At 34.9% G+C, this 14424-nt stretch overlaps 2 protein-coding genes across 11 annotated transcripts in view; one reads left to right on the top strand and one right to left on the bottom strand.

Annotated features, from left to right (window-relative positions):
- LOC106876180 (TWiK family of potassium channels protein 18) overlaps positions 1 to 14424 on the top strand; it is a 321498-nt gene that overhangs the window by 31156 nt on the left and 275918 nt on the right. The window lies entirely within an intron of this gene.
- The window catches only part of LOC106876177 (uncharacterized), a 196406-nt gene that overhangs the window by 111681 nt on the left and 70301 nt on the right, over positions 1 to 14424 (bottom strand). The window lies entirely within an intron of this gene.

The raw sequence follows: 14424 nt of genomic DNA, 5'->3' as shown, positions 1-14424 counted from the left end.
GTGTGTGTGTGTGTGTGTGTGTTTGTGTGTGTGTGTGCGTTTGTGTGTGTGTGTGTGTGTGTGCGCGCGTGTGTGCGCATGTAGATATTTCGTGGCAAATCATAGAGTATTGTGGAAAAAGGAACTTAATACCTGTCAACAACTACAAGAATTGAAAAATAGTATGATAGGAAGCATGGCACACTTGTTAAAGGATAGGATCTAGCCTGAACCCCTATGGAGTCGAGTTTCCCAGCAAAAGCAGTGAATTATTTTCTGCAAATGATCGATCTGAAACACCAGAAGAGGAAAAATCTCACAAAGGGAGTGGAGGAAGCACGGGAGCTGCGTCCGTTCAAAGGACAGGGCAGTGCGGAGGAACGATAATTTGGTCCCCACTACTCTACACATGCAAATCGACAGGCTAACTGTGTAAAACATAAACCGGAGATAAGTCGCTGTACAAGGTACAGAAGAGTTTTTGTTTGATGACGAACGAGGTTGGCTGCAGTTAGCTGGCGGAAATCTTCCGATATGATGGAATATCCGGTTTACCAACACACACAATATTTAAACATACATACACACATAGATACATACATACATACATACATATATACATACATACACAGACACGCGCACACACACACACGCACACAAACACGAATTTATAAATATTTACACATACAGATACGAACACACTCACATACATGCACACGCATACAAACACACACACACACACACACACACACACACACACACACACACACACACACACACACACACACACACACATATATACATAAATATATATGAGGGAATTTTTCCCATCAGTCTCATCTAATGAAGTTACACGTGTTTTACCGTGTTAAAAATAAAAGCCTTTCACTGCACAATACCGAGAAACGAAAATAAGAGAACCAGCATTATGCCTTATGCCATTTATTGTTGATTTTTGTTATAGTGCAAGCAGTATTCATTATTGATTAATTATGTCATCTCATACAGTTTCACCCTAATGAAGAAGTTATACTTGTTGCTTCATGAGAATCCGTTTGAACTATTATGAATGGGCAGTTCTCATGGTGAGGCAGCTTATTAAATTCTAATAATATAGTCAGCATACACTAATTTGCTAACAAGGGAGAGAGAAAGGATAGTCAATGGAAATATACATAAAAATACTAATGTAATATACATATGTTACACACGAACTCACACACACACGTCCATGTATCTTGCATCATTTTATGGACGGTAAATATAGGAGGTATAAAGTGTCTCAGTTTCAGTTAAGTAATCTGACGCTTTAGAGAGGGACCACCACTATACTTTCATTCTTTATCGATTTTTTTTTTACTTTGTTGTGTTTCAGTCCATCTCAGGCAGACCTATCATTAAAGAGACTCTAGAACTATTTCATTCTGATATATTTTCTCTTACACTGCCGGCGTTTTGAGGTGAAGGCCTTTGTTCTAAAAACACGTGTCTTTTGATATCGTTCTCTGAGACAAAATATTAGAGGTAGTGTCATTCCACGTGTATATATATATATATATATATATATATATATATACACATCATAAACGTTATACATAACGGTATGTTAAATTACGCAATATATCTTTTTTTGTGTGTCTGTAAGAAAACAACAGAGATTTACATCTACCATGCAGGCATAATTTTTAACTTAGAGACGCAGGCGTGACTGTGTAGTAAGAAGCTTGCTTCCCAACTACACAGTTTCAGGTTCAGTCCCACTGCGTGGTACCAAGAGCAAGTGACTTCTTTTATAACTTCGGTCGATCAAAGCCTTGTGAGTCGATTTGGTAAACGGAAAGTGAAAGAAGCCCGTCGTGTGTGTGTGTGTGTGTGTGTGTGTGTGTGTTCGTCCGTGTTTGTCCTCCACTACTCTTTGACGATCAGAGCTGGTGCGATTACGTCCCCGTAACCAAGACAATACTGCATAATGGCTGCAGTCTATTGAATGAAATAAATAAAAAATAAAAGATACAAATCTCTGCTGTCTCTGAATTATTTCTCTTCTGTCAAAGCGTACTTCTTAACTAGATGTGCACATTAGCTGGACATTATTTCAGTTAATGTAGTAGATGCGGTTAAAGTGTTCACTTTGAGTTCACATACAAACATGAAATTGCATTTAAAGTCAATTGATGAGACCGAAGACGGTTAGAAAAGTAATTTTTTTTGTTCTTTAACAATGATTGGAAAGAATCATTGTACTCCAAGTCCATACTTTCAGTGTCAAAATAAGGACAACACCCAAGTGTTTGTTACCGAAAGGATGTGTTATCTTTATCACATCGTTAAATAGTGTTACACTGATATTGTCTTTCTGAGTTCTCTCTGACCTCTCCTTTTCTGATAACATTATCCTCATCTTATGGAAACTTTGCTCAATATAATGATTCACATCATTTGCTATTCTAGAAACAGCTGTAAGAAAAGCTATATGTTTATATTCTCTATCTAAATTATGTCTTATTCAAGTGATGCCAAACATTTTGCTTTGTCTTTTTACTTTAATCTATATCACTGACAGTGTCTAAAGATTGTTAAGGATTTAGTGAACATATACCACACTTAAAAGATAATACTGTTGTGTCGATGCTCCCAGGCGAAGAAGTAGGATCTCGCAAGACATATAAATAGAGGTAGTGTCGCCGTGGTAGGAGTGTTGAGTAGCAGTTGTGTAGCGGTTGAGTAGAGATCATCCGAAGGTGCTAAATAGCAGCAGCTTGAGACATAACAAATACAATGAATAAACTTTTCTACGATCCAGCGGCAAGAATTGCCTTTCGATGTATCCTCTAGAGACTACTTTTTAGAACAAACGATTTGAAAATAAATTTTAGGGATAATGGAGAATCTAATTTTAGGGATGATGGAGAATCTAAATCACTAGTTATTTAAACAATAGCTAAACGCCTGAACCGTTGCTCATTCATTTCAATGTTAAAATAACGAAACAAAAGAATTTGTGACCGTATTTACTACATTTATACAAAGGCAGTATGAAATCAATAAATGCATTCACGCATATGCAAGATGGAAAACAGTTTTATACATACTTTGTATAAGAAGCAAACATGACACTTGATATTTTCTTATGTATAGCAATAATAACAATGAGGCAGCAGAAAGGTGACGGGAGATGGTTTACTACTTATGAACAAATATTTTTTGCGATTTCTTTCTGGCTTAGTATATCTGAATTAATAAGCTTTGCAAAAGAGAAACGTATTTACCTCTAGTTCCGATTTATCCAGCGTTACTGATATTCAGTTATATGTATGTACGTGTATGTATGTACGCGCGTATGTGTGCGTGCACGCGTATCTTAAATGCTTGCATTGCAAGTACCCACTTTTGGATTTAGTCCCCTTGCATGGCACCTTGGCAAGTGACTTCAATTAGTACCCTAACCAATACCATAAGAGGGAATTCGGAAGAATGGAAACTGTATGGAGGCACCTCGTATTTATATGTGTAAGGGTGTCATTGTATCTGTTTGTCACCACATTACTTCTTATCAATCAGTGTTTACGTCTCGGCAACATAGCGTTGCAACAACAGAGACCGATAGAATAAGTGTCACACTTACACACACATAAAAAAAAAATTAAAAACCGTAATTACAAGTGGCGATTTCTTTGACCAAAACCTGCCAAGCTGGTGTCCGACAAAGGAATGAAATAAGTGCAGCATATATAAGACGATATTGGTACCCACAGGACTGAATGGTCAGAAAACTGCTTCTCAACCTCATGGCTTCAGGTTCGGTCCCACTGTATTGCATCATGCGTGTCATTTACTATAGACCTAGGCCGACCAAAATCCTGTGAATGGATTTGCTTGGCGAAAATTGAAAGGAACCCTCCTATATCTAAGCGCGCGCACGCACACACGCACACACATACACACACCTGGTGTTCGTTTGTTGACGTTCCCGTAAATTGGCGGTTTGGTAAAAAGAGAACGAATGAATAAATATCAGGCTTAGATAAACAGTGCTGGATCGATTTTTTTCCATTAAGAACTTCAGCTTAGTGCTCCAACATGGTGACGATTGAATGGATGACCCATACATATTGGGTCATCCCATAAATAATGTGGTTTTTTTATGCTTCTTTTATTTTTGAAAATTAAGATAAACAATTTTTTTTTATGTAGAATATACACTCCTTCATTTTCTAGAATGCTCTTCCATCTATCTGAAAGACTTACAAGGCCCCTTCTTCCAAGATTCACTTGTCCGTGTGTGTGTGTGTGTGTGTGTGTGCGTGTGTGTGTGTGAGAGAGAGAGAGAGAGAGTGTGTGTGTGGGGGGGGTGTATTGATATAGATATATGAGCCTTTTAGGCAACAAACTATGTTCGTAAGCCAAATGAAAGTGAATGTCATCGTCTGCTTTGGATTTGTCTAATTTCTGGATACAACTAATTCCTGTAACTTACATGTATTGAATTTATGAATGATCTAGTGCGATAAAAAAAACAACAATGGATATCATTAATGATATGTCTTGGATATGTGTTGCTTTTGTTGTTGCTTAACCTCGGCAGAATAACCATATTTGCCTCTTGAATACGTGTCGAAGACGTAGATAAGAAATGACCTTAAGCACCAGGAATTAGGTCAATCCTCTGTCTAATCTTTTTGAATTAAATCTTTATAAGCACTTAAAGAATATCCTTATATTCGATCTGTGTATTGACTGGAGAGAGACTGATTGATTTTCGTGCTTGGAATTTTGAAGAAGTGTTGATTAAGTTTCTGTACATCTTAGAATAAATATTTATTTGCCTAACTGCTCGATAGAACAAATTTCAATCAGAAGTTCTCGCTTACCAATTACTTTCGAAAATATTTCTCCGTTTTCTTTATTACCGACTTCCCGTACGCTTTGTGTATATGCCATACTGTTTTTCTATACTGCGTTTCGTTTTTGATACATGAAAGAATATATCTACTGCCATAAATCTCATTCGATCAAAACTTTTGAATGTTTGCAGTTATTTATATGATTCGTATTTCTCTTTTCTCCTTTGTTTTCATTTCATTTCAGCTATCAATTGTTGCTAATTAATCTACATTGAATATATATTTCATACAATCTCATCTTGAGTTTATTTTGCAGATAAAAATTTCCACTCCATTAACTCTAATTTCAAACCGTACACATTACAAAATTAATGAGAGCTTTGGGAGTGTTTCTATATTTTCTATATATTTTGATGAACTGACTGCTAGTAGATATTTAGGAATATAATTAATGATAAGATCCAATTAAACATTCAACTTTCTGTGATCAAAATTAAATTTTAATTGACAACATCATACTGAAATAAACCATAAAATCAAGCTGCCCTACTTTCTTGAGTTGAGTCTGAAGCGTATGATGATTAATTGAGAATAGTTGTTAGTTCTATAAATATATCTAATGCATAATGAACAATGTTATTGACAATATTTAATTGAAAATATTTTGAAGGGACACCCAACTACAGGATTAATAACAGAATAAATGTCGATATAAGGGATAAACTTTCTTTAGTGGAACCAATGAGGAGGCTTCTACGCTGCTGCTCGATCAGTTAGACATAAATGCTAAATCTCCCTCAAAATCATTTTCAGAAAATATGAAACATGTTAGCAATGTAATCTTAGATACACTATACCCAAACAAATGGATTACATCTGAAACGTTCTTGATGAATTTTCTCCTAGAGTAAACTGGTATAAACAATACGTTTCACATACTAGAGGGATCCTGCACTTTAATACTTGATCTCAAGTTACTTTAAAAAGACACATGGCAATATTATCATTGCATATAAGGCTGCGAGCTGGTACAACCGTTAGTACGCCGGACAAAATACGTTAACGGCATTTCGTCCATCTTTACGTTCTGTGTTCGAATTCCACCGGGGTCGACTTCGCCTTTCATAATTTAGAGGTCAATAAAATAAATACCATTTGAGAACTGCGGTTGATGTAATCGACCAAATTCTTCCACCAAAACTGCTGGCCATGTGCCAAAATTTGAAACCAATATTATCAATGCATATAATACAATATGAAAAAGTAAAAGACACAAAACAAAAAAGAAATTAAAATCATGGATGTTTTCTTTCGTTACCGATTTCATGCTTAAAATCATTTTTCCAGTATCATATTCTATAACACATGTAGTATACGTTTTATGTCATGATAGAATTTTGGAAAATTAATGCCTTAACAGAACTAATGAAAGAAGACACTGAACGGGGAATAAATTGGCCGTTTTAAAATAAAACTATATTGATATTTAGGAAGTTAATTAAAGTTGATTATTTATTCAAAAACGTAATTATGACTTGTAGTATCTGCTAACAAAAACGAATAGACTGACTTGGAACTATTCAGTTTTCATTCTCTTTCATACACTATATTCCACAAAAGCAGTACCCTCTTAACGTATGAGCACACTCAGAACATTCCTGTGGTTCACATGGCCTAGCATGTGCAATGTTAATCTACGTATACTGTGGTATATCAACAAAGGGGACCAGGGTATTTGTTTGCCCAAGTGCCTTCAATATTGATAAAAGGAGTCGGCAATTTCCAAGGTATAAGCCCATCAAAAATGACTTAAAATATTAGCATTTTTCGGAGACGAGATCTCTTAATTTGTGTTCCAGTTGGTGTGATGCATGCAAAGGGATACTATTTCAATCTTAGAAGAATATTCTCCAATATATTATATTGCTCATATTGCTGTAATTTTATTTACTTATCTAAACTATCCAATCACTAACAAAGCTGATTTATTTTCTCTTTAAAATAATCTCCACCATATCTTCGTTCGTTAGAAATAATCGATATGTTTAATAACTCAAAATTTATGGGAAAATAATTCCCGATTTTATCTAATCTAAGACGATGCACCTCGCTCACACACAGATACATATAGACACAGATAGAGTCCTTGATATTTTGTTCAACATGCTGTGATAAAGTATCGAATACCTTCCGTGAATAATGTGTGTGTGTGTGTGTGTGTGTGTGTGTGTGTGTGTGTGTGTGTGTGTGTGTGTGTAAAATTTCATAAATATGTAGTCTACTAAAAAGTATTCAACATTTCATCACTTAAGTGTTAAATTGCTTTTATGTATAAATTCACAGGAAGATAATCATTGACGTGTGCATGTGTGTGTGTGTGTTACTGTGAAGGCACCATTGTCAAATCGGTCAGAAATTAGCTTCTCGACATCTATTGCACAAATGTTATTTCCAGTATAGTTGTGCCCATATAAATCCGCTGATTAACGTTTGATAGACGGAAACACATTGAAAGCCTATAGCCATAGAATAGATAGTATTTGTTGATCAAAGTCAAAACTTAAGCATAGTCTGAGTCGCGTTGTTTTTTTTTGCCTGTGGATTATGTTAAGAATACACTTATCTGTGGAGCACTCAGGTATCTTTACAGTACCTCAGTGAACAAGCATTTCAGTAAACCAAAACCTAATCAGTCATCATCGAAACCGATGTAAAATATTTTGCATGCGCGTATGTGTATCTGAAATATGTGACACACCTGATGCACTCTGATCTAAGAAATATTTGAATCTAAAATTGATGCTTGAATCATCATAGAAATGTAATTATTTACTGCTTAGATCTAATAACTCTGCTCCTTTATAGTTTTCAAATATTTATCATAAAATTGTTTATTTGCTAAGAACATTTTATAGCTTTGATTGCCTTAAGCTGAAGAAATATTAGTTTTCGTCCTGTTAAATAGCTGTTAGCTTATTGCACAATGATGATGATGAAGGTAGTATTTTTTTTGTATTTAGTGCTTAAATTTTTATGTTTCTTCACCCACACACGCCTTGTGCTATTCAATACTTTCATGTCGTTGTTTACTTTGAGGATTTCTTGCTTCTTCGCTTTAAAAAATATGATGATCACAACGACGATGATGATGAGAACGATGGCATTCATGACTGTGAAGGCGACAACTGTGTATATGATGTTGATCAAGGTAAAATTAATATTGCTACTGTCGTTGACCATGATGATGTGAAGTCAATGAAGCTTCAGTAAGAGGAGAAGGAAAAGTAGCATATATGAGGATATGATGATGATGACGATGGTGATAATGATGTCGATGACGATGATGATGATGACGACGATAATGACAGCGACAATGATGAAAACGATTTTGATGATGGCGACGAAAAGATCCACGATGGTGTAAGGTGAAATAGATATAGTTTTCCAATATTCTAAATTATCAATGAATTCTGATTATAGTCCATCCCATTTGTATTATTGAAAATAATACCCCCGTTGAGTGATGATAATCAGCAACTTTGATTAACAATCAAGAATGAGCGACTACATAGAATTATGAGATTGATACTGATGCTGTTGTTTGGCATAATCTGTAGAGCCCTGGACAAAATATTTAGTACATTTACATTCAGGGCCGATAAAATACGCATACAGACTAACCAAACTGCTGGTACCATCTTAAACCGATTACAGTTCTGTAGCTTTAAGTCAAACGTAGACAATCATTATATGATTATACCACATCTTTGCCTTAAGAGCAGTCTGAAAATCGCTGGTCAATAAGATAGTTATTTTCTTAATAGATTAAGTTGAACTGTGTTACATAAACACATAGAGTGAAATAAATAATATACAATATCGAAATGTTAAAGTTCGATTTTCTACTTAGCAAATAACAAGAGTATAAGCTTTGGAAATGACAATGACGTTATGGAAGATAATTCTTTCAAAGTATGAATGAAAATGTTTTAAAGATCATAACAGAGTCTATCGGAATTTTGCATCTGCTCCATAGCTTGTATAAGTAGTTTCTTAATACTGACTGCCATGATCTTTATTTACAATTGTTTTGCCTATTAGTGTGACGTATTATTTGTAAGAATACTAGAAACGTTGTGCCGGTTGTCTCATAAAACAAATCAAGAAGACTGGTTTTAATATATATATATATATATTTATATATATGCTAACCTGAAAGACTATGCAATCATTTCTTCATAAAATGGGTGCTAATATTGTTTTACAGTTGCACAAGCTTACATATTCCTTGTGAACAATACAGTTTATGGAATCGATACCAATGTAGTTCTGGTGCTTACGTCACTTACTCCGTAAGGATCAATGAACGGACTGCCTGCATAGGCAGTTGAAGTAAAACCACAGTAGTGAGACAAGACTAGTACTAAAAACCGTATTGCTGCCAATCCTATACTATTTCTGTTACTTCACTCATTTCTGTTGCTGTTGTTAACGTCTCTGAAGATGATGACAATATATTTAAAAAACGGTGTTGCTGTAGAGTCGAATTCGCATTAGAGAGTAGAAAGTATATAGCTCACCCCTTTTGTACCAATTCAAGCACCATGCAGAAACAAATAAGTCTACGTCAAATAGCTCGTCAAATATTGCTGGTATTCATCGTTGGTCACTACGCTGTATTCATGGAAAAAATTCTAGATGTGTTCAGGCCCTGTAATCGAGATATATGCTAGCCTAATCATATAGTAAACCTAAGGTTTTATTGATTTTCAACGTTCATATACAATCTCTGGCGAGATGCATCACTGTTCACCAACCTGTCATTCATCTAATTTATAAACATAAATCCATTGACCCATTGGTTATTTATTATACATGTTCAAATGATCAAGAATATATATATATATATATATATACACACACATATATATATATATATATAGGGAAAGTTTTCCACATTACATTTATCATTTTTTTTTTGTTTTTATTAAGTATAGATTTTTTTTAGTCTAGAAACTAAAGGTCGGATATTATAGATACCTTAGAGGGAGGCATTTGTTAGAATCCAGCTTAAACTTTGCCCTCCATATATAAAGCGTCAAAAGTAATAACGAACGGTACAAAAGGTAGGAATTCCATCGAATATATTCCATCTCTACAAATCTGGCTAATGTTTTATCAAGAGAAATCAGCACTATAAAAATCTAAAGCATCAATTGCCAAGTTAAAGATAAGATCCCCATGTAAGTAGCCCTGCATTATTTCCGCCACTAATGCTCTTGAAAGAAGCAAACTCGTTAAACCTACCTTCACAATTGTTGTATAATCCTAAAGTCAGGAACGCTGATACTAGCTGAAATTGTATTGTGTGATTTGAAACCATTATTTATGCGGCTCCCCGTTCGCAAGCGGAGATTTCTGAAAGAGAAGGAATTAATAATCGACAAAGTAACAATACTCAGCTTCAGATCAATGGAAACTTGCCAATATTTGTGGAAACAATGTACAATTCGGTGAAACAATAATATTTGTTAAGCCAGTTGTACTTTTTAAATCATACGTTATATTTAATTCAATGTATTTTATTTAAATTCATGGGTTCACACATGAAAATCTTTTACAAGTCAACTTATTGTAGCTTTTTGTTGTATAATTCAATCGACAGTTTCCATCAAATTTGAGACCTTATGTCTATGGAAGAAATCATTATTGAAAGTGGGACAAGCATGAAGGAAATAAACCCTAATTTATCTGATTCAGATCAATAGACATCTTTTTTTTTATTATTTTTTTTTATTCTCGATATCTCTTTGTTGATTTAATGGATTTGTCTTGAGATACATTTTGCATCCTTTTCCTCAAATATCTCTGTTATAAATAATCAAAACGATTCAACGAAGTGTCAAAGTAGTACAGTGTAATAAATTCAATATATATGAATGTAAGTCCTATGACTCCACTGAAGAGAAAGAGATAAAGAACGAAGAAGAACGATATAATAGTAAGTGAGATAAAGGGAAAGAGTTACGGATGAAGTAATCGCAATAGTATTTTCCGTTGCGGAATTTACACTTTAGTTTATTTCTGCTAGAGTTTGACTATTTCATTAACACGCGCGCGCGCGCACGCGTGCACGCATACACACACGCACACACAGACACACACATACACACACACACACACACACACACACACACACACACACATGTACATACGCAAACATTACAACCTTTACATATATACCTGCATATAATGCATATCTATATATAGATATATATCACCCGACATGATAGATCGCTAACCACTACACACCTTTTTTCTCTCCTTGTTTCTCTCCTTTTTCTCTTTCCTTTTTTTTCTCTCCTTGTTTCTCTCCTTTTTCTCTTTCCTTTTTTTTCTCTCCTTGTTTCTCTCCTTGTTTCTGTCTGTGTTACTTTCTGTGAAAGAGCGTAGGCTCGAAACGTTAAAGACTTTTTCACTCCCCGAGCGTTAAACTAATACAGCTATTTGTTTTCTACAGCACCTGTCTACGTCTGTTGTTTTTTTTTTTTGTGAATTCTCCCTATCTATATATATAAATATATATAGACGGATAGATTTATTCACGAAACTATAAACTCACACGCATATACATGCATATGTATATGTATATGTATATGTATATGTATATGTATATGTATATGTATATGTATATGTACATTTATGCATGCGTGTGGGCACGCGAGTGTGTGTCTTCACATATCTACTCATTCCTAAACGACCAGGAATGATACTGAAGCCCTTGCATATTCTAGTTATGTATACTTAGAATTATGGGTGAAGTGGCAGTCGTTTGATATAGGGTTCTATTTTCCTATTAAATCTTTTTACATTGTTTTAAGACCAAGATAAGAAGAACCTGTTTCCTCATTGCGTGGATAAAACTATTATGTATATTCATTTATCTGTCTAGTTTCTTTCATTTTCGCTCATTTTCCATTTTTGTTTTCTTAAATATATCTGTTAGGTACAGTGTATTGATGACTACATGATATCTGCCATTTATGTTATTGAATGTTGCATATTAGATAAATGTGTACAACCCTCTTAAAGATGAATATTAACTATAATATGTTCTTTAGAGTGGTCTAATCCTCCTGAGCACTGAGTGAGAAGTTCTATAATCAAAGGCGTTGTGGCATGAACGTTTCTATTATTTTTCTTCAGGTGCAGGTCACCTTGGATTTACATTGCTCAATGTTTTATCTCATTTTAAAAACACGCGTAATTTGACAGAAATAAGGTTCTTCGATAATTTTAGAGGAATCTTACATTGCTTAGTATTCTTTTATCGAGCAGCCTATAAATAAGGCTCCAGTTTGTGTGGGTTATTTTTCAAGTGTCTCTTCGTAAATATATATATAAAAAAAAAACATTTTTGTCTTGATAATATGGTTATGCATTATGTGAGAGGAACATTATCGATATAAAATTAAATCATCACCAGTATGTATTTTATCGACCCAGCAACGAAAGAAAACGATTCCGGCATGATTGAACCTCATAAAATAGCTAGCACTGGAAAGAATTTTGATGCTACTTTGTTGATGATACCGTGTAAAGAGATCTAACGGAATATCATAGAGCCTATACACGCTGATATACCGGTTCCCCAAATCAGCCAATTGTTAATTTAAAAAAGATGCCAGAAATGGCCAAATGTCTCCCTCGCAAGAAGTGAAACCTCATTGCGTAACGAACTGTTACATCGATAGCATGTACAGTTCTTTCATTGATTTCATGATGAATATGCATGAGAAAAATTCTTCTTCTTCTTCTTCTTCTTCTTCTTCTTCTGCTTGTTGTTGTTGTTGTTGTTGTTGTTGTTATTATTATTATTATTATTATTATTATTATTATTATTATTATTATTATTATTATTATTATTATTATTATTATTATTATTCAGTTTACATCTCAAAGATCACGCGTTTGGAATATTAACTTATGTTGCCTACCTCCATTTAGAAAGCTATTAATTCCGTATTGGCTGCAAACAAACGAAGCAGAAAGCGTTAAATAATCATCATCGACATTTTTGCAGACATTGCCTTCTCAGGTAACACAATATGTTAATCTGAAACAGCTTATCACAAGATCCTCCAGCCGAATCGGAATAGCAGCCTCAAAACTAAGAAAGAGAATCCGAGCATAAAACAAACTAATGACACAGACCACGGTTATAGATTACAGAGAGAACTGCTTTTTCGCAGCTGCACTGGAGACTGTACTTTATACAAGAGCCGCGTCTGAAGCCCTTCTAAATTTGTCACATTCGCAGATTGTGGTAAATGTCCTGGATATCAAGTGGGCGGGCTATGACACATTCCATTTAGATTCTAGCCTGCGTCTATATACCCGGGCTTTTCATACTTCTCAAACAACAATGTTCCCATTTGCCGGGCTACGTGCACAGCATGGTAGATGTGATAATCTGGAAAACTTTACTGGGAAATTGGCTACCTCGACTTCGTTTAAAGATGAGTGGAAAGCAGGTGTAAGATACGTCCGAAAACATCGTAACTGACGCTTTCTCTGGAATCTACAACGAAACTGGGATTTCAATGGGGTAGATAAAAAACAAACTATACTTTATTGCTGAAGCAAAATACACTTAACGAAAAAATAAGTCACAGGACACCACCAGCATGTATCGCTTCGGTCTTTGCCTCGAGTTCAAATGTTTTCCTTGTGTTTTTCAGTATCAGTTAGTGGACGAGAAAACTGGCAGTTGGGGATTTTTCTTTACTTGTAGTCGCTCGCCTCATTACTAATCCAGGGATGCAAAGAGAAATGACACGAATGATCTTAATACTGATTCCAAATTTTGGCCTAAAGCCAGCAAGTTCGGTGGGGGAGAAGACGGTTTCATCAACCCTAGAACTAAACTAGTACTTATTTTATCGACTCCGAAGAGATGAAAGTCAAAGTCGACCTCGGCGGAATTACCCTATTGTTATTATTATTTGCCTCTCGTCAAATGATAATCCAGTTTCATTAGCCTTTTGGAAAGCAACTGTAAAACTGCTGGCACTTAAATACCAAGCTCTTTCTATTTATATTCCTGGGTCTCTGGTTTCTACAGCTGAAGGAGATGATATGAATAATTGAAACATAGTGTCAAAATTACTTTTCTATGATATATCGCTTATGAAAATACATATAGAATTTTAAAAATATGGTTCAATAATGTTTTTTATATTTTCTTTTAGATGCATGCACTAAGTTCAAGTAAGGTTTTATGTAGAGAAAGGTATACATATATCGCAAGCAATAACCAGCGTTATTGTTATAGAAGAACAAAATTAGGATTCCTTTAACGTGAATTTTCATTGCAATAAATCTTCCTGACAAACGCTAACTCCGAATATGCACATGTATACGTACGTTTGTGTGTGCGTGCGCGCACGTGTCTGTCTGTGTGTGAGCGCGCAGGTGCGTGTGTGTGTGTGTACGTGTGTGCGCAGTGTTGTATGTAAATATACATATTAATTACATGAGAAACTGCATTTTCTCACCGAGGAATATAACTGAGGTGAACAAAACTTTAATGTTGAAGTAT

Source organism: Octopus bimaculoides, chromosome 1 (assembly GCF_001194135.2).
Source record: "Octopus bimaculoides isolate UCB-OBI-ISO-001 chromosome 1, ASM119413v2, whole genome shotgun sequence".
NCBI lineage: Eukaryota > Metazoa > Mollusca > Cephalopoda > Octopoda > Octopodidae > Octopus > Octopus bimaculoides.
This window is presented reverse-complemented; position numbering and strand designations above follow the sequence as displayed.